General features: G+C 47.6%; 1 protein-coding gene across 2 annotated transcripts in view; it reads left to right on the top strand.

Moving 5' to 3' along the window:
• The first annotated feature begins 22,314 nt into the window (after positions 1-22,314).
• PIK3CB (phosphatidylinositol-4,5-bisphosphate 3-kinase catalytic subunit beta) overlaps positions 22,315-27,866 on the top strand; it is a 187,632-nt gene continuing 182,080 nt past the window's right edge. The window contains exon 1 of one of the 2 annotated variants that reach the window (XM_030816749.1): positions 22,315-22,557. The gene's annotated coding sequence lies outside the window, so the exon portion shown is untranslated. The remainder of the gene's footprint in view (positions 22,558-27,866) is intronic. The other variant, XM_030816751.1, reaches the window with a different exon arrangement.

Genomic DNA, 27,866 nt, shown 5'->3' on the forward strand with positions numbered 1-27,866 from the left:
GGCCAAGCATGGTGGCTCATGCCTGTAATTTCAACACTTTCAGAGGCCAAGGCTGGAGGATCGCTTGAGCCAAGGAGTTGAAGACCAGCCTGGGCGACATAGTGAGATCCTGTATCTACAAAACAAAACAAGAAAATAAGTTAGACAGGCATGATGGCAAGTGCCTGTGGTCCCAGCTACTAAGGAGGCTGAGGTGGGAGGATCTCTTGAGCCCAGGAGGTCAAAGCTGCAGTGAGCTGTGATTGTGTCACTATACTCCAGCCTGGGTGACAGAGTGAGACCCTGTCTCAAAACAAAAACAAAACAAAACAAAACAGAAATCTCACCATCAGAGGAAAAATAAAAAAAGAAAGAAAACAGAAATGGACTAGCTGATATCAGAGTGCATCACACGGAATAAAGGTCTTATTAAATTTTTATTTCAGCACATATTATCAGTACACATACAGACATACACCCCTATGTATTGGGTTGCAATGCAAAATGCATTCTTACTGGGAATTGGATCAAAAAAAGTTTAAGAAAGTTTGCATTAAGTTTTGTCTGACAAAAGTATGCTAAGATTGTATCTGTCCAGTTCAGAGCTCCCCAGAGATCCAGATATTGAGTCACGTCATCACTAGAAAATAACACCTGGGAAGCTCATTCAAAGAACCAGAGTGGAAGTGCAGACACAATATCAGGATGCTGTTGCAGGGTGAACTCTGGATTTCTGTACTTTGGTTGGCTTATATTACATCCTCAGGGCCATTTAATCATATGCACAGTCAGGTGTGTTTTCTCTATATATATTTTTTCCTTCAAATAACAGATGACTTAATGGTTTCCAAAGTTGAATACAAATTTTTTTTACTTTTTTTTTTTTTGCTGCCATGTACGATTAGGCCATGAATTACATATTCCTAGAAAACACCAAATTAACTAAAATCTTAGAGGGAGGGTGGGAGACAGTATGATGTGAAAGCAACAGGGGCTATTGCCCTAATCCCTGTTTCAGCATTTGCTGCCTATGTGAATTCAGGTGAAGGGTCCTAACACACATTAGCTGAGGACTTACTTAGAGCAAGGCCCTGTGTCAACTGTGGGAGGTATAAAAATAAACACTCTGTCTACACCTTGTCCTGAAAGTGTAGACAAAGTTTACAACCCAGTAGGAGATATAAGTAAATAAATAAATAGCCAAAATATGGCTGGGCGCAGTGGCTCACATCTGTAACCCTAGCACTTTGGGAGGCCAAAGCGGGTGGATTGCCTGAGCTCAGGAGTTCGAGACCAGCCTGGGCAACACAGTGAGACCCTGTCTCTACCAAAATGCAAAAAATTAGCCGGGGGTGGCGGCGTGCAACTGTAGTCCCAGCTACTCGGGAGACTGAAGCAGGAGAATTGCTTGAACCCTGGAGGTGGAGATTGCAGTGAGCCAAGATTGCACCACTGCCCTCTAGGCTGGGTGACAGAGCAAGACTCTGTTTCCAAAAAAAAAATTGCCAAAATATAATCCCTAGTGGCTAATGTAGCTTATCAGTCATAAATTCATACATACATATATATATATATATTTTTTTTTTTTTTTTTTTGAGATAGAGTCTTGCTCTTTCGCTCAGGCGGAAGTGAAGTGGCGCAATCTTGGCTCACTGCAACCTCTGCCTCCCAGGTTCAAGTGATTCTCCTGCCTCAGCCAACCAAGTAACTGGGATTACAGATGCCCACCACCACACCCGGCTAATTTTTGTATTTTTAGTAGAGACGGGGTTTCGCCATCTTGGCCAGGCTAGTCATGAACATCTCATCTCAGGTGATCCACCCGCCTCGGTCTCCCAAAGTGCTAGGATTACAGGCGTGAGCCACCGTGTCCCGCCCACTTATATATTTTTTAATCAGCTATTTATTACTTCCAAAAATATGCATTGAGGATTATCTAGGTGGCTGACCTTGTGCTGGGCATGCAGAGACAAATAAGACATCATTCTTGCCTTGAAGGCATTCAGTCTGATGGAGTTTTCAGTCTCAGAGATAAGAACAGAGTTCTGGTAAGAATTAGGCCCAGGCCGGGCGTGGTGGCTCTCGCCTGTAATCTCAGCCCTGTGGGACGCTGAAGCTGGTGGATCACCTGAGGTCAGGAGTTCAAGACCAGTCTGGCCAACATGCAAAACCCTGTCTTTACTAAAACTACAAAAATTAGCTGGGCATGGTGGCTCATGCCTGTAGTCCTGGCTACTCAGGAGGCTGAGCCAGAATAATCACTTGAACCCAGGAGGCGGAGGTTGCAGTGAGTCGAGAGTGCGCCATTGCACTCCAGCCTGGGCAACAGAGCAAGACTCCATCTCAAAAAAAAAAAAAAAATACAAATACAAAAATTAGCCAGGCATAGTGGTGGGCACCTGTAATCCCAGCTACTCAGGAAGCTGAGGTAGGAGAATCTTTTTTTTTTTTTTTTGAGACGGAATCTTGATCTGTTGTCCAGGCTGGCGTGCAGTGGCACAACCTCTGCCTCCTGGATTCAAGCAATTCTCCTGCCTCAGCCTCCTGAGTAGCTGGGATTAAAGGCGCCTGCCACCACACCGGCTAATTTTTTTGTATTTTTAGTAGAGACGGGGTTTCACCACGTTGGTCAGGCTGGTTTTGAACTCCTGACCTCAAGTGATCCACCTGCCTCGCCCTCCCAAAGTGTTAAGATTACAGGCATGAGCCACCGTGCCAGGCCGAGAATCACTTGAACCTGAGAGGCGGAGGTTGTAGTGAGCCGAGATGGTGCCATTGCACTCTAGCCTGAGCAACAAGAGTGAAACGCCATCTCAAAAATAATAAATAAATAAATAAATAGGCCCATTTATGAAGGAATCAGACGATTTGATTTTAATTTCAGGTTCACTCCTTCCCAGCTGTATGACCTTGGGCAAGTGGTTAACCACTCTAAGCCTCAGTTTCCCCATCTGGAAAATACATGTAATAATAATGCTATTAGGAGGATTAAATAAACAAATTCAGGTAATTACCCTTGTGCTAATAGATAGTAGAGAAGCACTCAATGGGCTGGGCACAGTGGCTCACACCTGTAATGCCAGCACTTTGGGAGCCAAAGCAGGCAGATTACCTGAGATCAGGAGTTCAAGACTAGCCTGGCCAACTTGGAGAAAGCCTGTCTTTACTAAAAATACAAAAATCAGCTGGGCGTGGTGGCAGGTGCCTGTAGTCCCAGTTACTGGGGAGGCCTGAGGCAGGAGAATAGCTTGCACCTGGGAGGCGGAGGTTGTAGTGAGCTGAGATCGCGCCACTGCACTCCAGCCTGGACGACAGAGTAAGACTCTGTCTCAAAAAAAAAAAAAAAAAAAAGAAGCACTCAATGGATGTTTTCTATTTAAGTTAAAAAGAAATCCCTTCCCCCACCATATCTATTCAATTTTATAAGATGAAAAACATTTTTTTCTTCAGTGTTGAAGATATTCGGATAGAAAATCAGATGCCGTGGTGGCTTATGCTTGTAGTCTGAGGCAGCAGGATCACTTGAGGCTGGAGGATCACTTGAGGCCAGGAGTTCAAAAAAATCAGATGCTGCAAACTAGATGCAGTTTAAAAAAAATAGATGTTGAAATTTATATGAATAAATGTCAGTGAATGCAGTTAAGATGCAGATATAGATTAAAGAAATTCTGGCTAGATGTGGCATCTGACTCCTGTAATCTCAGCACTTTGGGAGGCCAAGGCTGGAGGATCACTTGAAGCCAGAAGTTCGAGATCAGCCTGGGCAACAAAGCAAGATTCCATCTCTACAAAAGATAAAATAGTCTCAGCACGGTGGCTCATGCCTGTAATCCCAGCACTTTGGGAGTCTGAGGTGGGCAGATCACGAGGTCAGGAGATCAAGCCCATCCTGGCTAACATGGTGAAATCCTGTCTCTACTAAAAATACAAAAAATTAGCTGGGCGTGGTGGCAGGCACCTGTAGTCCTAGCTACTCGGGAGACTGAAGCAGGAGAATGACGTGAACCTGGGAGGCGGAGCTTGCAGTGAGCTGAGATCATGCTACTGCACTCCAGCCTGGGTGACAAAACAAGTCTCTGTCTCCAGAAAAAAAAAAAAAAAAAAAAAAAAGATGAAATAATTAACCAGGCATGGTGGAGTGAGCCTGTAGTCCCATCTATTCAGGAGACTAAGGCAGGAGGATTGCTCGAGCCCAGGAGGTTGAGGTTGTGGTGAGCCATGATCACACCACTGCACTCCAGCCTGAGTGACAGAGTGAGACTCTGACTCTTAAAAAAAAATTTAGCCGGGCGCAGTGGCTCACGCCTGTAATCCCAGCACTTTGGGAAGCCGAGGCAGGTGAATCACCTGAGGTCAGGAGTTCGAGACCAGCCTGGGCAACATGGTGAAACCCCATCTCTCCTAAAAATACAAACCTTAGCTGGGCATGGTGGTGCACACCTGTAGTCCCAGCTACTCGTGAGGCTGAGGCAGGAGAATCACTTGAACCCGGGAGGCGGAGGTTGCAGTGAGCCAAGATCGAGCCTCTGCACTCCAGCCTAGGCAACAAGAGCAAAATTCCATCTCAAAACAACAACAACAAAAAAATTAAAAACAGAAATTCTTTCTATTTAAGTTCTGAAGTATTTTTGCTTTATCCCCCTTAATTTACATGTTTACTCAAACTTAGGGCTATATAAGTAGGGTAGGCTACCTTTGCGGCAGTTACAAACAGCTCCAGAATCTTAGTAGTTTAAGATGGCAAATGTTTATTTCTAGTTCATGCAGTCAGCCACCCTCCTGGCAGCTCTCCAAGGTAGCTGTGCTTCTTGTATTGGCTCAGTTATTCTGACCCCCTCTTTCAGTGGCAAGATCTTGGCTCACTGCAACCTCTGCCTCCCAGGTTCAAGTGATTCTCCTCCCCAGCCTCCCAAGTAGCTAGTATTACAGGTAGGGGCCACAATGCCTGGCTAATTTTTGTATTTTTAGTAAAGATGGGGTTTTGCCATGTTGGCCAGGCTGGTCTCAAACTCCTGACCTCAGGTGATCTGCCTGCCTTGGCCTCCCACAGTGCTGGGATTACAGGCGTGAACCACGGCGCTGGGGCCTGGAGCCCCTCTTTCTTGTGGCACCTTTGTAGCAGCATAGGAGAAAGAGAGGACCTGGAGAAACACACTGCACCTCTTGAATGCTTCCACTGAGAGGTAGCAGCTGCCACTTGCGCTTACCAAAGCAAGCGATTTGCATTAGCCAAAGCAAGTCTCATGACTTCACCCAACTTCAAGGATTCCACCTAACCAAGGCAGCAGTCCTCTGGAGGGGAAATGAGCTGGAAATATTAGTTAATGGTGATTATGTCTACCCCAGGATTTCATACCATGCTTTCTACATGCCAGTCACACTGGCCTTTTTTGGTCTTTAAACTGGCACGTTCCTTACTGCCACAAGACAATTATCTAGGCTGTTCTCTCTGATTGCAACATTTTTCATTCCACTCTTTGCTTGGTTAAAGTCTATTCTTCCCTCGGACTGAGCCTAGTGTCCCTTATTAAGGGAAACCTTTGCTTTCGCCTCTATGTCAATTTCTCATATTTTTTTCATTTAAAAATTATTTTAATCATTTCTTGTCCTGACATTACCTTCAGCCAACTCACACCAAAATTCCCCCTATTGTTATTGCTGTCACAATGTCAGGCACTCCCACTTTATAGCACTTAGCTGTAATTTGCAGTTCATCATGTGATGGCTTCATTAATGACTATTTCTTCCTCTGCAGCATCAGCTGCCAGCATCATGTTGTTTTGTTCACGCCTATATCTCCACCACCTTTCCCAGTAAACAGGTTTTGTTTTTGTTTTTGTTTTTGTTTTGAGACGGAGTCTCGCTCTTTCACCCAGGCTGGAGTGCAGTGGCGCGACCTCGGCTCACTGCAAGCTCCACCTCGCGGGTTCACGCCATTCTCCTGCCTCAGCCTCCCGAGTAGCTGGGACTACAGGTGCCCGCCACTGCGCCCGGCTAATTTTTTGTATTTTTAGGAGTGATGGGGTTTCACTGTGTTAGCCAGGATGGTCTCGATCTCCTGACCTCGTGATCCGCCTGTCTCAGCCTCCCATAGTGCTGGGATTACAGGCATGAGCCACCGCGCCCGGCCTGTTATTGTTTTTCTTTCAGACAGAGTCTCACTCCATCACCCAGGCTGGAGTGCAGTGACGTGATCTTGGCTCACTGCAACCTCTGCTTCCTGGGCTCAAGTGATTCTCATGCCTCAGCCTCCCAAGTAGCTGGAATTACAAAATTATAAAATACAAAAATTAGCCAGACATACACCACCACGTCCAGGTAATTTTTCTATTTTTTAGTAGAGACAGGGTTTTGCCATGCTGGCCAGGCTGGTCTCAAACGCCTTACCTCAAGTGATCTGCCTGCCTCAGCCTCCCAAAGTGCTGGGATTACAGGTATGAGCCACTGCATTCAGCCCAGTTTTTTTTTGTTTTTGTTTTCGTTTTTTTATTTATTTTTTATTTTTTAGAGACAGAGTCTCACTCTGTCACCCAGCCTGGAAGGCAGTGGCAAAATCATAGCTCACTGCAGACTGGAACTCCTGGGCGCAAGAGATCCTCTTGCCTTAGTCTCTCCAAGTAGCTGACACTACAAGCACGCATCACCACACTCAGCTAAATTTTGAAATTTTTTAATAGAAAGAGTGTCTATCTTGCCCAGGCTGGTCTGAAACTACTGGGCTCAAGTGATACTCCCACCTTGGCCTCTCAAAGTGCTAGGATTATAGCTGTGAGCCATCGTGCCCAGCCTTTTCAATTTTTTAAATTAAGGCTGGGCGCAGTGGCTCACGCCTGTAATTTTTTTTTTTTAATTAAAAAAAAACTTTTTTAACTAGGTGGCCCATGGTCAAGAAAAAAAATTTCTTTTTAAGAGTTAGTGTCTTGCCGGGCACAGTGGATCACACCTGTAATTCCAGAACTTTGAGACACCTAGACGGGCAGATCACTTGAGGTCAGGAGTTCGAGACCAGCCTGACCAACATGGTGAAACCCCATCTCCACTAAAAATACAAAAATTAGCCAGGTGTGGTGGCGTGCGCCTGTAATCCCAGCTACTCAGGAGGCTGAGGCAGGTGAATCACTAGAATCTGGGAGGCGGAGGTTGCAGTGAGCCGAGATCGCACCACTGCACTCCAGCCTGGGCAGCAGAGCAAGACTCCATGTCAAAAAAAAAAAAAAAAAAAAAAAGAGTTAGTGTCTTGTTCTGTTGTCCAGGCTGGAGTGCAGTGGTATATTCATAGCTTGCTGCAGCCTCCAAGTCCTGGGCTCAGGGGATCTTCAGGGAACATTTTTTTTTTTTTTTGGTGAGACAGTGATTTACTCTTGTTGCCCAAGCTGGAGTGTAATGGTGCGATCTCGACTCACCGCATCCTCCACCTGCCAGGTTCAAGCGATTCTCCTGCCTCAGCCTCCCGAGTAGCTGGGATTACAGGCATGTGCCACCACGCCCAGCTAATTTTGTATTTTTAGTAGAGACGGGTTTTCACCGTGTTGCCCAGGCTGATCTCAAACTCCTAACCTCAGGTGATGTGCCCGCCTGGCCTCCCAAAGTGCTGGGATTGCAGGCGTGAGCCACTGCACCTGGCCCAGGGAACATTTTTTTACCCTTCAAAGAGTCTGTATATATTGAAATTTGAGAAACACTGACTTGTATAAATTTCTTTTGGTAGCTTTGGAGGAAATAATTGGCTAATACTTTCTGATTTCATCCTGCAAGTTTAGTCTAGAAGGATAGATGGAACACTCTTGAATCCTTTCCTTTGAATATGTCTTTTTTTTTTTTTTTTTTTTTTTTTTTTTTGAGACGGAGTCTCGCTCTGTCGCCCAGGCTGGATTGCAGTGGTGCGATCTCGGCTCACTGCAAGCTCCGCCTCTCTGATTCATGCCATTCTCCTGCCTCAGCCTCCCGAGTAGCTGGGACCACAGGCGCCCACCACCACGCCCGGCTAATTTTTTGGTATTTTTAGTAGAGACGGGGTTTCACCGTGTTAGCCAGGATGGTCTTGATCTCCTGATCTCGTGATCCGCCCACTCGGTCTCCCAAAGTGCTGGGATTACAGGCGTGAGCCACCACGCCCGGCTCTTTTTTGTTTTTTTTTGAGACAGAGTCTTAATCTGTTGCCAAGGCTGGAGTGCAGTGCTGTTACCAGAAAGGGGTTGGATCCAGACCCCAAGAGAGGGTTCTTGGATTTCCTGCAAGAAAGAATTCGAGGCCGGGCACGGTGGCTCACACCTGTAATCCCAGCACTTTGGGAGGCCGAGGCGGGTGGATCACAAGGTCAGGAGATCGAGACCATCCTGGCTAACATGGTGAAACCCCGTCTCCAATAAAAATACAAAAAATTAGCTGGGCGTGGTGGCACGCACCTGTAGTCCCAGCTACTCTGGAAGCTGAGGCAGGAGAATGGCGTGAACCCGGGAGGCAGAGCTTGCGGTAAGCCGAGATCGCACCACTGCACTCCAGCCTGGGCGACAGAGCGAGACTCAATCTCAAGACCATCCTGGCTAACACAGTGAAACCCTGTCTCTACTAAAAATACAAAAAAAAAAAAAAAAAATTAGCGGGGCAGGTGGCGGGTGCCTGTAGTTCCAGCTACTCCAGAGACTGAGCCAGGAGAATGGCGTGAACGCGGGAGGCGGAGCTTGCAGTGAGCGGAGATGGCGCCACTGCACTCCAGCCTGGGCAACAAAGTGAGACTCCGACTCAAAAGAAAAGAAAAAAAAAAAGCCGCCGGGCGCGGTGGCTCACGCCTGTAATCCCGACACTTTGGGAGGCCGAGGCGGGTGGATATCGAGGTCAGGAGATCAAGACCATCCTGGCTAACACTGTGAAACCCTGTCTCTACTAAAAATGCGAAAAATTAGCCGGGGTGGCGGCAGGCGCCTATAGTCCCAGCTACTCTGGAGGCTGAGGCAGGAGAATGGCGTCAGCGTCAACCCGGGAAGCGGAGCTTGCAGTGAGCCGAAATCGTGCTACTGCACTCCAGCCTGGGTGACAGAGCAAGACTCTGACTCGGAAAAAAAAAAATTCTAGGCGAGTGCGTAAAGTGAAGGTGTGTTCACTAACAGAGAAAGGAATAAAAGAATGCCTACTCCATAGGCAGAACAGCCCCACGGGCTGGTGGTTGCCCATTTTTATGGTTATTGCTTGATTATATGCTAAACGAGGGGTGGATTATTCATACCTCCCCTTTTTAGACCATACAGATTACCATAGGGTAACTTCCTGACGTTGCCATGGCATTTGTAAACTGTCATGGCACTGGTGGGAGTGTAGCAGTGAGGACTACCAGAGGTCACTCTCATCGCCATCTTGGTTTTGGTAGGATTTGGCTGGCTTCTTTACTGTAACCTGTTTTATCAGCAAGGTCTTCATGACCTATATCTTGTGCTGACCTCCTATCTCATCCTGTCTGTGACTTAGAATGCCTAATTGTCTGGGAATGCAGCCCTGTAGGTCTCAGCCTTATTTTACCCAGCCACTATTCAAAATGGAGTTGCTGTGGTTCAAATGCCTCTGACTCTGGTGGGATCTCAGTTCACTGCAACCTCCACCTCCTAAGCCGCAAGTGATCCTCCTACCTCAGCTCCTCGAGTAACTGGGACTACAGGCGCACACGACCACACCCAAATTATTTTTGTATTTTTTGAGGAGATGATGTTTCACCATGTTGCCCAGGCTCACCTCCTGGGCTCAAGCGATCCACCCACCTTGGCCTCCTAAAGTGCTGGCATTACAGGCGTGAGCCATCTCACCCGGCCAATGTGTAAGTCTTGATTGCGTAAGAGGAACAAAATTTATCCGCCCCTTGATCAGTCTAGGGGACTGAAGTCTAAGGAAGTCATTTCACATTTTGCTCATGTCCCCACCCTTTCAGATTGCACAATCCAGGTTTTTGTTTTTGAGACCCATCCTGTACGTGCAAGCTCCCCCATTCATTTGCATAGGTATTTCAAGACTGCTGTAGACCTGTGAGCTCCGCTTGATTTAACTGTCACAACCTGGCGAAAAAAAACCACCAAACTCCCTTAAGTAAGTCAGCTCTTTGGTTTGCTGTTTTCTTAAAGGAAAAAGGCTGAGACAGAGCACTTTTTTCAAAGCTAAAGTCATCCCTTTGAACTTAGGGTTTGTTTTGCCAGTATAAGGCCTTGTGAGCTCCCTAAGGCGCTGTACATAGGCTCTCCACCAAAAATGCAGTTTTGAATGAATCAGGGTGAAAGTGCAGATGGGCCACCGGCATTCAAATTTAGGTATTTCTGCCTTTGACTCCTTAATTGGGCAGAAAATTCTTGATTCATGGTGTTCAAGGTAGCAGATTATGTAAATGTTAATTTAATTATATTATCTTCCTTAAACATAAAAACAGGTTAAATTGTAGCCTAGGGTGGCTTGTCCACAAAAACAAACAGGGCAGCACATTTGCTGATGAATAGCTCACATTCCACAAACCCCTTGGGAACCTGGGATACAATCTTTGATCTAGCTAACTTCACATACCAATGCTAATTGGTTTTTACAATGTCTGATTTATTATTTCTCAACACCAACTTATATTTCTTTAGTGAATGACACTATTTTAGAGTCACAAGTTAATAGGATTGAAGGCTAATTGCACTTAACATACAGTATGAAGGAGGCTGGGCTCAGTGGCTCACGCCTGTAATCCCAGCGCTTTGGGAGGCTGAGGCCAGCCAATCACTTGAGCTCAGGCGTTTGAGACCATTCTGGGCAACATGATGAAACCCCATTTCTACAAAAACATACAAAAATTAGCAGAGATTGTGCCACTGCACTCCAGCCTGGGTGACAGAGTGAGACCCTGTCTCAAAGAAAAAAAAATAAAAATAAAAAATAAACAAGGCTGGCCGTGGTGGTTTATGCCTGTAATCCTAGCACTTCGGGAGCCGAGACTGGTGGATCGCTTGAGCTCAGGAGTTCCAGACCAGCCTGTCAGCATGATGAAACCTCTGTCTCTACAAAGAAAATAACAAAAATTAGCCGGGCTTGGTGGCTTGCGCCTGTAGTCCCGGCTACTTCAGTGGCTGAGGCAGGAAGATTGCTTCAGCCCAGGAGGTAGAGGTTGCAGTGAGCCATGGTCACACCACTGCACTCCAACCAGGGTGACAGAGTTTTGTTTTGTCTCAAAAAAACAAAAACAGAACAAAAAAACATACAATGTGATGGCATTCTCGATTTGTAAGGCTAGTCCCTGAGCCTACTTCCTGCCCTTCAAGTGCCCTCACTGCCGTACTGACTCCCTCCTCACCGCCGTACTGACTCCCTCCTCACCAGGTTCCACCTCTTCCTCCCTTCCTCTCCTGCTCTTTGCCTTTTCTTTTCTTTTTTCTTTTTTCTTTTTTTTTTGAGACGGAGGCCAGTTGCCCAGCCTGGATTTTTTTTTTTTTTTTTGATACGGAGTCTTGCTCTGCCGCCCAGGCTAGAGTGCAATGGCACCATCTCGGCTCACTGCAACCTCCACGTCCCAGGTTCAAGCTATTCTCCTTCCTCAGCCTCTCACATAGTTGGGATTACAGGCATGCACCCCTATGCCCAGCTAATTTTTGTATTTTTAGTAGAGACGGGGTTTCAATATGTTGGTCAGGCTGGTGTCAAACTCCTGACCTTGTGATTTGCCTGCCTCAGCCACCCAAAGTGCTGGGATTACAAGCATGAGCCACAGCGCCCAGCCTGCCGCTCCTTTTTCAATGATGATCATAGCTCGCTAAATTACAGCCCTTTTTTTTTGAGATGGAGTCTCATTCTGTTGCCAGGCTGCAGTGCAGTGGCTCGATCTCGGCTCACCACAACCTCCACCTCCCGGGTTCAAGCGATTCTCCTGCCTCAGCCTCTCGAGTAGCTGGGACTACAGACGTGCACTACCATGCCTGGCTAATTTTTGTATTTTTTGTAGAGATGGGGTTTCACTATGTTGTCCATGCTGGTCTCAAACTCCTGACCTCGTGATCCACCCACCTCGGCTTCCCAAAGTGCTGGGATTACAGGCATGAGCCACCGCGCCTGGCCTAATTACAGCCCTTTTGTGTGTTTTCCTTACTGTGTGTATATATATGTACATATACATACTATATATATAATAAGTGGACATGATAAAATTTCAAATAGCATAAAAGAAAATAACCATAAAAATTAAATCTCCCTTCCACCTTTTTTTCCCAGCCTCTAGTTTTCCTTCTTCCAGACAACTGTTAGTTTCTTGTGTTTTTCTGATGATAATCTACGGCAGCTTTCTTTACTGTTCTGCATCTTACCGATTTCACTAAACAATATTTTAGAGATTGTTTCAGATCAGTGCCTTCTTTTTTTTTTTTGAAACGGACTCTTGCCCTGTTGCCCAGGCTGGAGTGCGGTGGCGCGGTCTCGGCTCACCGCAACCTTCCGCCTCCCGGGTTCAAGCTATTCCCCTGCCTCAGCCTCTCAAGTAGTTGAGATTACAGGCATGCGCCACCACGCCCAGCTAATTTTTGAATTTGTAGTAGAGATGGGGTTTCACTATGTTGGTCAGGCTGGTCTTGAACTGCTGACCTCGTGATTCGCCCTCCTCAGCCACCCGAAGTACTGGGATTACAAGCGTGAGCCACCGTGCCCAGCCGCCTTATTCTTTTTAAAGTTGCATAATATCACATAATTCAGCTATAATCTCTCTCCTCTTTATGTGTGTGGTGTATATAAATGTAATACACACATATATATGTATATATTTGTGTGTGTGTGTATGTGTGTTTTATCAAATTTTCCTTCAAAACATTATATATCTCTTAGTTTGCATTACCAGGAGAATATGTCGAGTCCCCCTGAGTCCCAATGCCTGGCTTTTTCCTCCTTTTCTTTTTTTTATATTTTAAAATATTTTATAGAGACAAGGTCTTACTATGTTGCCTAGGCTGATATGGAACTCCTGAGCTCAAGTGATCCTCCTGCCTTGGCCTCCTTTAGTTCTAGGATTACAGGCTTGAGCCACCACACCTGGGGTCTTCCCCGTTTTCAGAATGTCCTTCTTATTTCCTACAGCTTCTAGCCCTGCAAATTGTACACTGGTGTAGCTGAACACCGAACTCTTTCCTAAAAATCATGGATAAAAATGCACATAGAGGCTTGTAATCCCAGCACTTTGGGAGGCTGAGGTGGGTGGAGTGCTTGAGCTCAGGAGTTTGAGACCAGCCTGGCCAACATGGAGAAACCTCATCTCTACTGAAAATACAAAAATTAGCCAGGCAAGGTGGCAGGTGCCTGTAATCCTAGCTACTCGCGAGGCTGAGACAGGAGAATCGCTTGAACCCAAAAGGCGGAGTTTGCACTGAGTCGAGATTGGGCCACTGCACTTCAACCTGGTGAAGTGCACTTCATCCGTTTCAAAAAAAAGAAAGAAAGAAAGAAAGAAAAAATTAGCTGGGGGCGTGTTGGCATGTGACTGTGGTCCTAGCTATTCAGGAGGCTGAGCTGGGAGGATCAGTTGAGCCTGGGAGGTTGAGGCTGCAGTGAGCCTGGATGACAGAGCAAGACCCTTTCTCTCTCTCTAAACAAACAAAAGTACATACAGGAGAGTAATTTGTTTTTCAAAAGAAAGCCTTACTGGGCACATTAGCATGCACCTGTAGTTCCAACTACTTTGGAAGCTAGGACAGGAGATTTGCTTGAGCCCAGGAGTTCAAATCCATCTAGCCAGGCGACATAGCAAGTGAGACCATTCGTGCTTGGACCTGGCCATATATAGGGGAGCATTCCAGCCCTCAAGTTGCTTGAAACCCACTGAGAGACAGGCAGGAAAACCAGTCATTTCTCAACAGTGAAGTGAGAGTCTCATAGTGGATTACTGGTCCCTAAAGAAGCATGGGGAGGCCAGCGATCAGGGGGAAGTGAAATTGAAGCTGAGGCCTTGAAGAAGGGTTGGCTAAGATAATAAGGCAGATGTGGCTTGGATCATGGAGGGTTGGTAGGGAAGATTTCACAAGCTGAGCCCAAATCCTCCCAGGCCTTCAGCCACAGAGTCAATATTCCGGAGGGAGGAAATCAGGAAGGATGTCACGAGGCAGGATAAATCTTCCCTCCAGCTCCTATAAAAGTGCTCTTTGATTCTTCTCACAAACCTACCAAGATTCTATCCATCCCAGCAGCCCAGGAATGGTTCCTCAGTATTCCTAGAGAATATTCCTCTTGTTTGAGAATGTTGACATAATCAGTACTTGGGAACCCAAGGTGCATGGCAAGGCTATTTTGGCCAGTCATGAGAAGAAACTGGCAGGCATTTCAGCAAAGTTAGGAGCCTGAAAGATTTGTGGACCAGCTGGCTCTGTGACCTTGAGTGAGCCTGTTAACTCCTGTGGGCCTCAGTTTTCCTCAGCTATAAAAAATTCATTCAGGGGCACGGTGGCTTACACCTGTAATCCTAGCACTTTGGGAGGCCGAGGCGGGCGGATCACGAGGTCAGGAGATCGAGACCATGGTGAAACCTTGTCTCTACTAAGAATAGAAAAAAATTAGCCGGGTGTGGTGGCGGGTACCTGTAGTCCCAGCTACTCGGGAGGCTGAGGCAAGAGAATGGTGTGAATCCGGGAGGCAGAGCTTACAGTGAGCCCAGATAGCTCCACTGTACTCCAGCCTGGGCGACAGAGCGAGACTCTGTCTCAAAAAAAAAAAAAATAATTTCATTCAGCCAGGTATGATGGCTAATGCCTGTAATCCCAGCCCTTTGGGAGGCCAAGGTGGGAGGATCACTTGAGCCCAGGAGTTTGAGACTAGCCTGGCCAACATGGTGAGACCCTGTCTCTACAAAAAATAAACATAATTAGACAGACGTTGTGGCATGTACCTGTGGTCCCAGCTACTCGAGAGGCTCAGGTGGGAGGATTGCTTGAGCCCCAGAAGTTGAAGCTCCAGTGAGCCATGATCACGCCACTGCACTCCAGCCTGGGCATCAGAGCAAGACTCTGTATCTAAAAATACTTATTCATTCAAGAATATTTGCTGCCACACACGGTAGCTCACGCCTGTTATCCTAACACTTTGGGAAGCCAAGGTGGGAGGTTCACTTGAGCCCAGGAGCTCAAGACCATCCTGGGCAACATAGGGAGACTTTGTCTCTACAAAAAAAAAAAAAAATTTTTGCCAAGTGTGGTGGTGTGTGCCTATGGTCTCAGCTACTTTGGAGGCTGAGGTGGAAGGCTTGAGCCCAAAAGGTTGAGGCTGCAGTGAGATGTGATCATTCCACTGGATTCCTGCCTGGGGGCAGAATGAAACACTATCTCAAAAAAAAAATATTAGCTGGGCGCGGTGGCTCACGCCTGTAATCCCAGCACTTTGGGAAGCTGAGGCAGGTGAATCACAATGTCAGGAGTTCGAGACCAGCCTGGCAACATGGTGAAACCCCATCTCTACTAAAAATACAAAAAATTAGCCAGGCATAGTGGCAGACGCCTGTAATCTCAGCCACTCGGGAGGCTGAGGTGGGAGAATAGCTAGAATCTGGGATGTGGAGGTTGCGGTGAGCCGAGGTCACTCCACTGCACTCCAGCCTAGGCAACAGAACAAGACTCTGTCTCAAAAAAAAAGGAATATTTACTAAGCATCTACTATTTGTCAGGCACTAATCTTGTTCCTGGGGAGGCAGTAGATAAAAGACAAATATGAGGAGACTGGATAGTTTCATCCCAGATAGCCCCCCCTTTTTTTTGACACAAAGTCTCAATCTGTCACCCAGGCATGCAGTGGCAGGATCTTGGCTTACTCCAACCACTGCTCCTGGGTTCAATCAATTCTCGTGCCTCAGCCTCCCAAGTAGCTGGGACTACAGATACGCACAAACGCGCCCAGCTAATTTTTTGTATTTTTTTGATAGAAAAGGGGTTTCACCATGTTGGCCAGGCTGGTCTCGAACTCCTGGCCTCAAGTGATCCACCTGCCTTGGTCTTGCAAAGTTCTGGGATTACAGGCACGGGCCACCACGCCCGGCCCAGATAGCCCTTTTTTTTGTTGTTGTTGTTTGTTGGTTTGTTTGTTTGAAACAGGTCTTGCTCTGTCATCCAGGCTAGAATGCAGTGGCGTGATCATAGCTCACTGCAGCGTCAAACTCCCGGGCTCAAGCTATCCATCCCTAGTAGCTGGGACTACAGGCATATGTCACTACACTCAGCTAATTAAAAACTTTTTTTTTTTTTTTGTAAACAGAGGGTCGGCCAGGCATAGTGGCTCATGCCTGTAATCCCAGCACTTTGGGAGGCTGAAGTGGACAGACCACTTGAAGTCAGGAGTTCGAGACCAACCTGGCCAACATGGTGAAACCCTGTCTCTACTAAAAATACAAAAATTAGCCAGGTGTGGTGGCACGTGCCTGTAATCCCAGCTACTCTACTCAGGAGGCTGAGGTAGGAGAATTGCTTGAATCTGGGAGGTGGAGGTTACAGTGAGCCAAGATGGCGCCACTGCACTGCAGCCTGGGTGACAGAGCAAGACTCCCTCTCAAAAAAAAAAAAAAAAAAAAAAAAAGGCTGGGGTTTGCAGCTCGTGTCTGTAATTTCAGCACTTTGGGAGGTTGATCACCTGAGGTCAGGAGTTCAAGACCAGCCTGGTCAACATGGTGAAACCCCGCCCCTACTAAAAATACAGAAAAAATTAGCCAGACGTGGTCTGTACTCCCAGCTACTCAGGTGGCTGAGGCAGGACAATGGCTTGAACCTGGGAGGCAGAGGTTGCAGTGAGCCAAGATCATGACACTGCACTCCAGCCTGGGTGACACAGTGAGAGACTCTGTCTCCGAAAAAAAAAAAAAAAAAAAAAAAAAGACAGGTTCTAGTTCTGTTTCAAGTTCAAGGTCAGGCTGGTCTTGAAATCCTGGCCTCGAAAGATCATCCTGCCTGTGGCTCCCAAAGTGTTGAGATTACAGGTGTGAGCCATTGTGCCCTGTCCCCAGATAGCCCTTTTAAAGCCGCATAAACATTCTATATTTATAAGTGATATTAGTAATCACGCATTTGTGAAATTACTTTGCCTGAAGAAAAGACAGAAATTCAAAAGTGGTTTTTGCTTCACCCTCCCCCTCCAATGTCACTGCCCTCTCATCTGGTCCTTAAGTTTAATTTTCTATTGCAGAATTTGTCTTTTAAGTGGCTACTGCTCACCCTTCCCTCTTCCCCTCTGTTCTCCATCTGCTTTTTACTTTCTGTCCTTTCCCTCCCAAGATTGATGGCCTTGGCACATGTGACTGGGTCATTTTTTTTTTTTTTTTAGAGATGGAGCCTCACTCTGTCATCCAGGCTGGAGTGCATCAGCCCGATCTCAGGTCACTTCAACCACTGCCTCCTGGTTTCAAACGATTCTCCTGCCTCAGCTTCCTGAGTAGCTGGGATTACAGGCGTGCGCCACCATGCCTGCCTAATTTTTGTATTTTTGGTAGAGATGGGGTTTCGCTATGTTGGCCAGGCTGGTGTCGAACTTCTGACCTCAGGTGATCTGCCCGCCTCAGCCTCACAAAGTGCTGGGATTACAGGCATGAGACACTGCACCCGGCCTTGTGCTAATTTTTTTTTTTTTTTTGAAAAAGAGTCTTGCTGTGTTGCTCAAGCTGGAGTGCAGTGGCGTGATCTCGGCTCACTACAACCTCCACCTCCCGGGGTCAAGCGATTCTCCCGCCTCAGCCTCCCAAGTAGCTGGGATTACAGGCACCTGCCATCATGCCCGGCTAATTTTTGTATTCTTGTAGAGATGGGGTTTCTCCATGTTGACCAGCCTCATCTCGAACTCCTGACCTCAGGTGATCTGCCCACCTTGGCCTCCCAAAGTGCTGGGATTACAGGCGTGAGCCACTGCGCCCAGGCCCTTGTGCTGATTTTTGAAGGCAGTTGAGGAAGCGGAGAAACAGAGGCAGCAATCTTTGGTGTTCTCCAACCTTTGCCTCGTTCTTCACATTACCCTCTTCTCTATGTTTCTCTGTGTCATATCTCTCTTTGCCCTTCTCTTATAAGGACACTTGCCATTGGGTTTGGACCCATCCTACATCCAGGATGATCTCATCTCTCAAGTTTCTTATTGTTGGCTGGGTGCGGTGGCTCACACCCGTAATCCCACTACTTTGGGAGGCCGAGGCAGGCAGATCACCTGAGGTCAGGAGTTTAAGACCAGCCTGGCCAACATGGTGAAACCCCCAAATCCAAAAAAATATAAAAATTAGCTGGGCATAGTGTCAGGTGCCTGTAATCTCAGCTACTCGGGGGGCTGAGGCGGGAGAATCGCTTGAACTCAGGAGGTGGAGGTTGCAGTGAGCAGCAGAGATTGCACCATTGCACTCCTGGGCAACAGAGCAAGACTCTCCCTCAGGAAAAAAAAAAAAAGCAGCTGGGCACGGTGGCTCACACCTGTAATCACAGCACTTTGGGAGGCTGAGGCAGGTGATCACGAGGTCAGGAGTTCCAGACCAGCCTGGCTAATATGGTGAAACCCCGTCTCTACTAAAAATACGAAAATTAGCCGGATGTGGTGGCGTGCGCCTGTAGTCCCAGCTACTCGGGAGGCTGAGTCAGGATATCACTTGAACCCAGGAGGCCGAGGTTGCAGTAAGCTGAGATCACGCCACTGCACTCTAGCCTGGTGACAGAGCAAGACCCCGTATCAAAAAAAAAAAAAAGGAAAAAAAGAGATTCTTATTTCTGGCCATGGTGACTCATGCCTATAATCCCAGCATTTTGGGAAGCTGAGGTGGGTGGATCGCTTGAGCCCAGGCGTTCAAGATCAGCCTGGCCAACATAGTGAGACACTATCTGTACAAAATATAAAAACAAAATTTGCTGGGTGTGGTGGTGCGGGCCTGTAGTCCCAGGTACTCTGGAGGCTGAGGCATGAGAATCGATTGAACTCAGGAGGAGGAGGTTGCAGTGAGCCAAGATCATGCCACTGCACTCCAGCCTGGTTGACAGAGTGAGACTCTATCTCAAAAGAAAAGAAAACAAAAGAAAAGAGAAAAAAGAAAAGAAAAGAAAAAGAAACATAAGGCCTGGTGCAGTGGCTCATGCCTGTAATCCCAGCACTTCGGGAGGCCGAGGCAGGCAGATCACGAGGTCAAGAGATTGAGACCATCCTGGCCAACATGGTGAAACCCTGTCTCTACTAAAAAAAAAAAAAAAAAAAAAAAAAGTAGCTGGGCATGGTGGTGCGCCCCTTTAGTCCTAGCTACTCGGGAGGCTGAGGCAGGAGAATCGCTTGAACTCGGCATGTGGAGGTTGCAGAGAGCCGAGATCACGCCACTGCACTCCAGCCTGGCAACAGAGTGAGACTCTAACTCAAAAAAAAAAAAAAAAAAAAAAAAAGAAAAAGAAAAAACACAATAGATGGAATAGAACTGCAGAAAAATATGGCAAACACATTATATCTTTTTTCAAAAATAAAAATAAAAAAAATTGCTCAAGGGATCCACCTGCCTTGGCCCCCAAAGTGCTAGGATTGCAGATGTGAGCCACCACACCTGACCAACACATTATATCTCTAACATAAAAGAGGTTCTATAAATGGATTTTAATTTAATTAATTAATTAATTAATGTTTTCTGTTTTTGAGATGGAGTCTAGCTCTGTCGCCCAGGCTGGAGTGCAGTGGCACTATCTCGGCTCACTGCAACCTTCGTCTCCCAGGTTCAAACAATTCTGTCTCAGCCTCCCGAGTAGTTGGCACTACAAGTGCCTGCCACCATGGCCAGATAATTTTTGTATTTTTAGTAGTGACGGGGTTTCACCATATTGGTCAGGCTGGTCTCGAACTCCTGACCTCAGGTGATCTGCCCGCTTTGGCCTCCCAAAGTGCTGGGATTACAGGAGTGAGCCACAGCACCTGGCCATGCATTTCTGTTATTTATTTATTTATTTTTGAGACAGAGTCTTGCTCTGTTGTCCAGGCTGGAGTACAATGGCATAATCTCAGCTCACTGCAACCTCTGCCTCCTGGGTTCAAGTGATTCTCCCGCCTCAGCCTCCAGAGTAGCTGGGATCACAGGCCTGCACCACCACACCTGGCTAATTTTTGTATTTTTAGTAGAGATGAGGTTTCACCATATTGGCCAGGCTGGTCTCAAACTCTCGGCCTCAGATGATGCACCTGCCTCGGCCTCCCAAAGTGTTGGGATTACAGGCGTGAGCCATCATGCCCAACCTATTGTGTTTTTTCTTTTTCAAAACTTGTCACTGTGAGGTCATGCAAAACCTTCAAAATATTTATGTAGGCAAATATTTTTCTTTTTTCTATAATGGTTCTGGGCTTCCTGTCTTGCTTAAAATTTCTGCCTCACTGGCCAGTAATCACAGCACTTTTGGGAGGCTGAGGCGAGCAGATCACGAAGTCAAGAGATGCAGACCATCCTGGCCAACACAGTGAAATCCTGTCTCTACTAAAAAACAAAAAATTAGCCGGGCGTGGTGGTGCGCACCTGTAGTCTCAGCTACTTGGGAGGCTGAGGCAGGGGAATCCCTTGAACTCAGGAGGCAGAGGTTGCAGTGAGCCGAGATCGTGCCACTGTACTACAGCCTGGCGACAGAGCAAGACTCCGTCTCAAAAAAAGAAAAAAAAAATTAGGCGTGTGTGGTGGCGGGTGCCTGTAATCTCAGCTACTCTGGAGGCTGAGGCAAGGGAATTGCTTGAACTAGGGAGGTGGAGGTTGCCATGAGCTGAGATGGTGCCACTGCACTCCAGCCTGGGCAACAGAATGAGACTCTGTCTCAAAAAAAAATTTTTTTTTTCCTCTTAAATTTCTGTTTCGTAAATTTTTATATTTTTTAATTCTTCTGGATTTTTTTTTTTTTTTTTTCCTAGACAGGGTCTTGCTCTATTTCCTCGGCTGGAGTGCAGTGGTGCTACCGCGCTATCTCGAGTCACACCAGCCTCGACTTCCCGGGTTCATATGATCCTCCCACCTCAGTCTCCCAAGTAGCTGGGACAACAGATGCACATCACCACACTCACATCATTTTTGTCAGTCTCGCTATATTGCCCAGGCTGGGTTTGAACTCCTGGGCTCAAGTGATCTGCCCACCTCGGCCTCCCAAAGTGTTGGTATTACAGCCTCTTCTGGAATTTATTTTTAAATGTTCTTGCTTTAAATCGAAAGTCAATTAAAACCAGGATCATTGGCCGGGCACGGTGGCTCATGTCTGTAATCCCAGCACTTTAGGAGACCGAGGCGGGCGGATCACCTGAGGTCGGGAGTTCGAGACCAGCCTGACCAACGTGGAGAAACCCCGTCTCTGCTAAAAATACAAAATTAGCCGGCCGTGGTGGCGCATGCCTGTAGTCCTCAGGAAGGCTGAGGCAGGAGAATCGCTTGACCCAGGGAGGCGGAGTTGCGGTGAGCCAAGATCGCGCCATTGCACACCAGCCTGGGCAACAGTAGCGTAACTCTGATTCAAAATAAATAAATAAATAAAAAATAAAAAAAACTAGGATCATTTCTCAAATAAACTATTGGTTTGTCACTTAACTGATTTGTCACGTTTGCTTTTTATTATGTTGTATTTCTAGATTTTATCCCTGACTACTCAACTATTTGTCCAGGGCAATATAGGAGCATTACGTTAGAATATACTAGCTTTGGAGTGAGTTAAAATGTTGGTTTTCAGTAAGTAAAATTCAAGTGTCCCACTAGAAAGAGGACTGTGATATTTCGTGGTTGGGGTCAAAGGTAACAGGAGACAAGGTAGGCAAAAAAGGGTAAAGTTTAAGTCTCTGCAGACAAATGTTAGGTGTTGTTATTGCAAAATTGAAGAACAAGAATCTTGGGCTTGAAAGGGTGGACTTTTCCCTTGAAACAACCATTCACAGTGTAGGGACTGAAGGGCCAGCTGTGAGGCAGCCGAGCTAGCGCCCTATCCTCACAAAGGGAGTGAAAGACGGAGACGGGTAGCGGGAAAAAAATAAGTGCTGCGTCCAAGAATTCAGGAGTCAGTCCATGTCGCAGAACAGGGAGAAGGGCTGGGAAGAAAAGGCCAGCAAGGCACCTAGGAACAGCGGAATCTCTCGGGAGGAGGTTATGGAGGCCGCAGCGGGTGATGGGTCTCTCTTGAAGGCGGCTTGCCAGGGATTCCCTATTCCGCAGTCCTCTGGGAGACGCAAAGAGAGTTAGGAAAGGCCGTGCAGCAGCGTCGCAGCCGGCCTGGCAACGGGAGAGGAATCGGCAGTGAGGCCTCTCCCCACGTCCTGCCAGCCCAGCTGCCGCCGCCGCCGCCGCCGCCACCGCGGGGCCCGGGATTGGCCCGAGGGCGGCGCAGGGCGGGGCGGGGGCTGCTGGGATGCCGGCCTGAGAGACTCGCGCGCGCGCACACGGGCGCGGGTACGGCGGCGGCGCGCGCGTGCTCTGTCGGCCTGTGCGGCTGCTGCGGTGGAGCGGGCCATGGCAGTGGGGAGCGGGCGAGTGTAGTGCTACGCGGGGCAGGCGGGAGGTGAAGGAGAGAGGCAGGGATGGGGGCGCCGGAACGGAGCGGTTGCGGCGGCCTGGGTTGCTGACTGCGCACTTGGAATAGTAGCAGGCGGCGGCGGCGGAGCGCCAGGCAGGTGAGTGCGGCGGCCTCGACCCGGATGCGGCGCGGCTGAGGGGCGGCTGGGTCGCGGCGCTGGCTGCGGTGCCCCCGGGCGGGCTGGCGGTGCGCTCTAGCTTGCCGCTACCTGCGGCGCTGGCGACCCTTGTGGTCGCACCGCGCTTCCTGCCAGCTTGGAGGATAACCGCCTACCGGCCGGTGGGGGCATCTGGCTTGGTTGCGGCCCGCCCGGGGCTCTCCAAGGTGAGTGGCGCCCCCGGGCCCCCGGGCGGCAGAGACGCTGCCGGGCGTCCCGGGCCACTGTCGCTTTGGGTCCCGTTCCTGAGGGGCGTCTCTGTGGAGAGACGGCGTCCTCGCGTCCCGCGTCAATGCGGACACCTGCGGAACTTCCCGACCCTCAGGTGCCTTTTTGCGCAGAAGTATATTTCAGAGGCGTGGACCCAGGGTTATTAGGTTACGGACATGTTTTCGAATCCCAGCGCCGCTGCTGACCAGTCCTGGGGCCTTGGGCCAAAATATCCTGATGTGTTAAATGGAAATAATAATACATACACCATAGGGTTGTTGTGAGGTTAGGCATAACTGAACAAGTGCTAAGTAAATGATACCCCTGCTGCAGCATCTCGTGTTAGCTATTGCTAATTCCCGGCTGCTGGCGTGCGTTTGGGGGCACATTTATTTCCGATCTGCTCTGGTGTTGCAATAACCGATACTGGAGTTGCTTAATATTGGAGCCTGTTACCTCGCAGTGGCCAAAATAGAATCCTATAGTCTCTTACTAGAATCCTGCAGTCTCTTTTCCCGCAGGGGCTGAATTGGAAACCAGTCTCAGGTACTGAGTGGGAATTACTGCTGAAATGAAACCGAGCAAATTCGGGATTCGCTTAGGATGAAAGATGGTGGGACATAAACTTGAAGTGCTTTGCTGTTTCATCTCAAGTGACACTTGAACTCTGCCACTTGTTACAGAGTATAAACACACGAAGAGTATGGAAACAGACTCTTTTTTCTGCATTGCTACATCCAAAGGGAGTGACAAGTGCTTTTGTAAACATCATTGTGGGCAGTGTGACTGTCTGGTGAAGTCATGATAATTAAATAAGATGAGTACTTATTTTGAAGCACTGAATGGAAGTTTGGAGATATGATTCGTAATAAAATTATCTCCAACGAGTCAGAGGTCTCAGCAGTTCATTAATCATTTGGTGATTTTTATGCACATTGTAAGATTTTATGGTAAAAGCAGAACTGTTTAAGTCATAATAATGTAGCACAGGAAAGGGTGGTCAGATAAGGATCTTAACCCAGTTTCAGAATGCAGGTATGGGAGAAAGTAAAGTCTTTTTTGTGACCGGGTGCGTTGGCTCACGCCTATAATCCCAGCACTTTGGGAGGCTGAGGCGGGCGGATCACTTGATTCCAGGAGTTTGACACCAGCCCGAGCAACATGATGAAACCCCGTCTCTACCAAAAACACAAAAATTAGCAGGGCATGGTGGCGGGCGCTTGTAATCCCAGCTACTTGGGAGGCTGAGGCAGGAGAATCCCTTGAACCCGGGAGGCGGAGGTTGCAGTGAGCTGAGATGGCACCACTGGACTCCAGCCTGGGCGACAGAGCGATACCCTGTCTCAAAAAGAAAAATCTTTTTGAGACCGAATCTTGCTTCTTTTTTTTTTTTTTTTTTAATTATTGTTGTTTTTTGAGACAGGGTCTGGGTCTGTCGCCCAGGCTGGAGTGCAATGTCGCCATCTTGGCTCACCGCAACCTCTGCCTCCTGGGTTCAAGCGATCCTCCTGCCTCAGCCTCCCTAGTAGCTGAGACTACAGGGGCGTGCCACCACGCCTGGCCAATCTTTCTTTTTCTTTTTTTTTTTTTTTTTTCTGAGACGGAGTTTCGCTTTTGTTGTCCAGGCTGCAGTGCAATGACGCGATCTCCGGCTCACCGCAACCTCCGCCTCCCGGGTTCAAGCGATTCTCCTGCCATAGCCTCCCGAGTAGTTGGGATTACAGGCATGTGCCACCACACGCGGCTAATTTTGTATTTTTTTTGGTAGAGACGGGGTTTCTCCATGTTGGTCAGGGTGGTCTCGAACTCCCAACCTCAGGTATCCGCTCGCCTCGGCCCCCCAAACTGCTGGGATTACAGGCGGAAGCTACCGCGCCCAGCCCAATCTTTGTATTTTTGGTAGAGAGGGGGTTTCGCCATGTTGGCCAGGCTGGTCTTGATCTCCTGGGCTCAAATGATCCACCAGCCTGAGCCTCCCAAAATGCTGGGATTACAGGCATGAACCACCACGACCGGCCGAAAGTAAAAATCTTAAAGGTTTAAACTGGAATTGTATTCACTAAAGCCAAAATGACTCAAGAAACAAAAATCTAATTTACACCCCTGATTCACACCTTGAGTCCACCACCTTCGGAGTGTTTTTTAGAAGTGTTGAAAATCAAGTTGGGTTTTGATTTGTCATTTTGCACCTCTTGCCTGTCTTTCTTGGTGTTCTTAGAGACTCATCCATAAAGGCTTTTGCTTCAACTTGCTTTGTGAATGTCAGCCAACTATATGGAAAAAAGTGAAAAATGAACACTGTAGTCTAAATTATGTTCTTTCTTGAGGTTTTCCTGGTTGTCTAGCTTAGACTGTTGAACTCAACAGTAGAACTACTGCTAGCCACTGTGAAAAGGCTGGGAGTCAGAAGTCACCTCTTGGTTTTAGGCCTTAACCTGGGTAAAAACAGCTGGGGCTATGGGGATGTTACCCAGTCTTATGGGCCTCTGTTTTATTTGTTTGTTTTGAGATGGAGTCTCATTCTTTCGCCAGGCTGGAGTGCAATGGCACGATCTCTGCTCACTGTGACCTCCAGGGTTCAAGCGATTCTCCTGCCTCAGCCTCCAAATTAGCTGGGACTACAGGTGCACACCACCATGCCCCACTAATTTTTGTATTTTTAGTAAACATGGGGTTTCACCATGTTGGCCAGGATGTTCTCAATCTTTTGACCTCGTGATCCTCCCGCCTTCCCTCCCAAAGTCCTGGGATTACAGACGTCAGCCACCGTGCCTGGCCCCAATAAATAAATTATTTATTTATTTTTATTTTTTATTTTATTTTTATTTATTTATTTAGAGACTGAGTTTTGCTCTTGTTGCCCAGGCTGGAGTGCAATGCGTGATCTCGGCTCACTGCAACCTCCGCCTCCCGGGTTCAAGCAATTCTCTTGCCTCAGCCTCCCAAGTAGCTGGGATTACAGGCGCCCACCACCAGGCCCAGCTAATTTTTTGTATTTTTAAGGGTTTCTCCATGTTGGCCAGCCTGGTCTTGAACCCCTGACCTCAGGTGATCCGGACGCCTCGGCCTCCCAAAGTGCTGGGATTACAGGCGTGAGCCACTGCGCCCAGCACTATTTTTTATGTTATGTTATGTTATGTTATGTTATGTTATGTTATGTTATGTTATGTTTTTTATTTGAGACGGAGTCTCGCTCTGTCGCCCAGGCTGGAGTGCAGTGGCGTGATCTCAGCTCACTGCAAGCTCCGTCTCCCGGGTTCACGCCATTCTCCTGCCTCAGCCTCCCCAGTAGCTGGGACCACAGGCGCCCGCCACCACGCCTGGCTAATTTTTTGTATTTTTTTTTTAGTAGAGACGGGGTTTCACCATGTTAGTCAGGGTAGTCTTGATCTCCTGACCTCGTGATCCACCTGGCCATGGCCTCCCAAAGTGCTGGGATTACAGGCGTGAGCCACCGCGCCTCGCCCCCAATAAATAAATAAATTAAATACTTAACTGAGGAAAATGAGTTCCTGCTTTATTTTTATTTTTTGAGACGGAGTTTCGCTCTGTCGCCCAGGCTAGAGTGCAGTGGCGCGATCTCGGCTCACTGCAAGCTCCGCCTCCCAGGTTCTCGCCATTCTCCTGCCTCAGCCTCCCGAGTAGCTGGCATTACAGGCGCCCGCCACCACGCCCGGCTAATTTTTTTTTGTGTTTTTAGTAGAGACAGGGTTTCACCGTGTTCACCAGGATGGTCTCGATCTCCTGACCTCGTGATCCGCCCGTCTCGGCCTCCTAAAGTGCTGGGATTACAGGCGTCATCCACCGTGCCCGACCCCTGCTTTATTATTTGTGTATTCTCTTGGACTTGTTCCTTTTGGTTTTTTGTTTTGTTTTGTTTTTCTGAGATGGAGTCGTGCTCTGCCCTTCAGGCTGGAGTGCGGTGGCGCCATCTTGGCTGGCTGCAACCCCCACCTCCCGGGTTCAAGGAATTATCCTGCCTCAGCCTCCGAGTAGCTGGGATTACAAGTTGTGCGCCACCACGCCTGGCTAATTTTTTTGTATTTTTAGTAGAGACAGGGTTTCACCATATTGGCCATACTGGTCTAAAACTCCTAACCTCAGGTGATCCGCCCACCTTGTCCTCCCAAAGTGCTAGGATTACAGGGGCGAGCCACCGCGCCTGGGCGCCGTTTTTTCATTTGTAGAATTTGGATGACTGTGGTGGGCAGGGGGTGGTTGTGGTGGTGTACTAGAAAATCACATTATGTAAAGGAACCTTCTAGGATACTCGAGTTTTATGGCTTTCCTCCTCTTCACTCTCTTTGACTTTTCCTTCTCTTGTTGAGTTCAAAACATTCTAATGCCCCAGGGCTTCCGGCCTGTCCCTATTCCTTTCTCTACCTGTATTCTTTCTGAATGATCTCATGTTGTCCTGTTCTGTGGTTTATTTATTTTTAGTAGAGAAACTAAAAATAAGTAAATTGTTGTCAACTGCTGTTGCCTCTCAGATTTTTATCTCCAGTCCTGAACTTCAGTCTTCTGCCTGCCTACATGACATCTTCATTTCGTCTGTTTTTAGGCGTCTTTCAGTGTAATGGGTTAATGGGTTCGCATGGAGCTCTTAATTCCCGTTCCTATTCCTTCCCTAGCAGTTTGTTTTCTTTCTTTCTCTTTCTTTCTTTCTTTCTTTCTTTCTTTCTTTCTTTCTTTCTTTCTTTCTTTCTCTTTCTCTCTCTCTCTCTCTTTCTTTTTCTTTCTTTCCTTTCTTTCTTTTTTCTCTCTTCTTTCTTTCTCTTTTCTTTCTTTCTTTCTTTCTTTCTTTCTTTCTTTCTTTCTTTTCCTTCCTTCTTTCTTTCCTTTCTTTCTCTTTCTTTTCTTTCTTTCTGTCTTTCTTTTTCTTTCTTTCTTCTTTCTTTTCTTTCTTTCTTTCGCTCTTGTTGCCCAGGCTGGAGTGCAGTGGCGCAATCTCGGCTCACTGCAACCTCTGCCTTCCGGTTTCAAGCGATTGTCCTGTTTCAGCCTCCCGAGTAGCTGGGATTACAGGCACCCACCACCAT

This window comes from Nomascus leucogenys, chromosome 8, assembly GCF_006542625.1.
Source record: "Nomascus leucogenys isolate Asia chromosome 8, Asia_NLE_v1, whole genome shotgun sequence".
NCBI classification, from domain to species: domain Eukaryota; kingdom Metazoa; phylum Chordata; class Mammalia; order Primates; family Hylobatidae; genus Nomascus; species Nomascus leucogenys.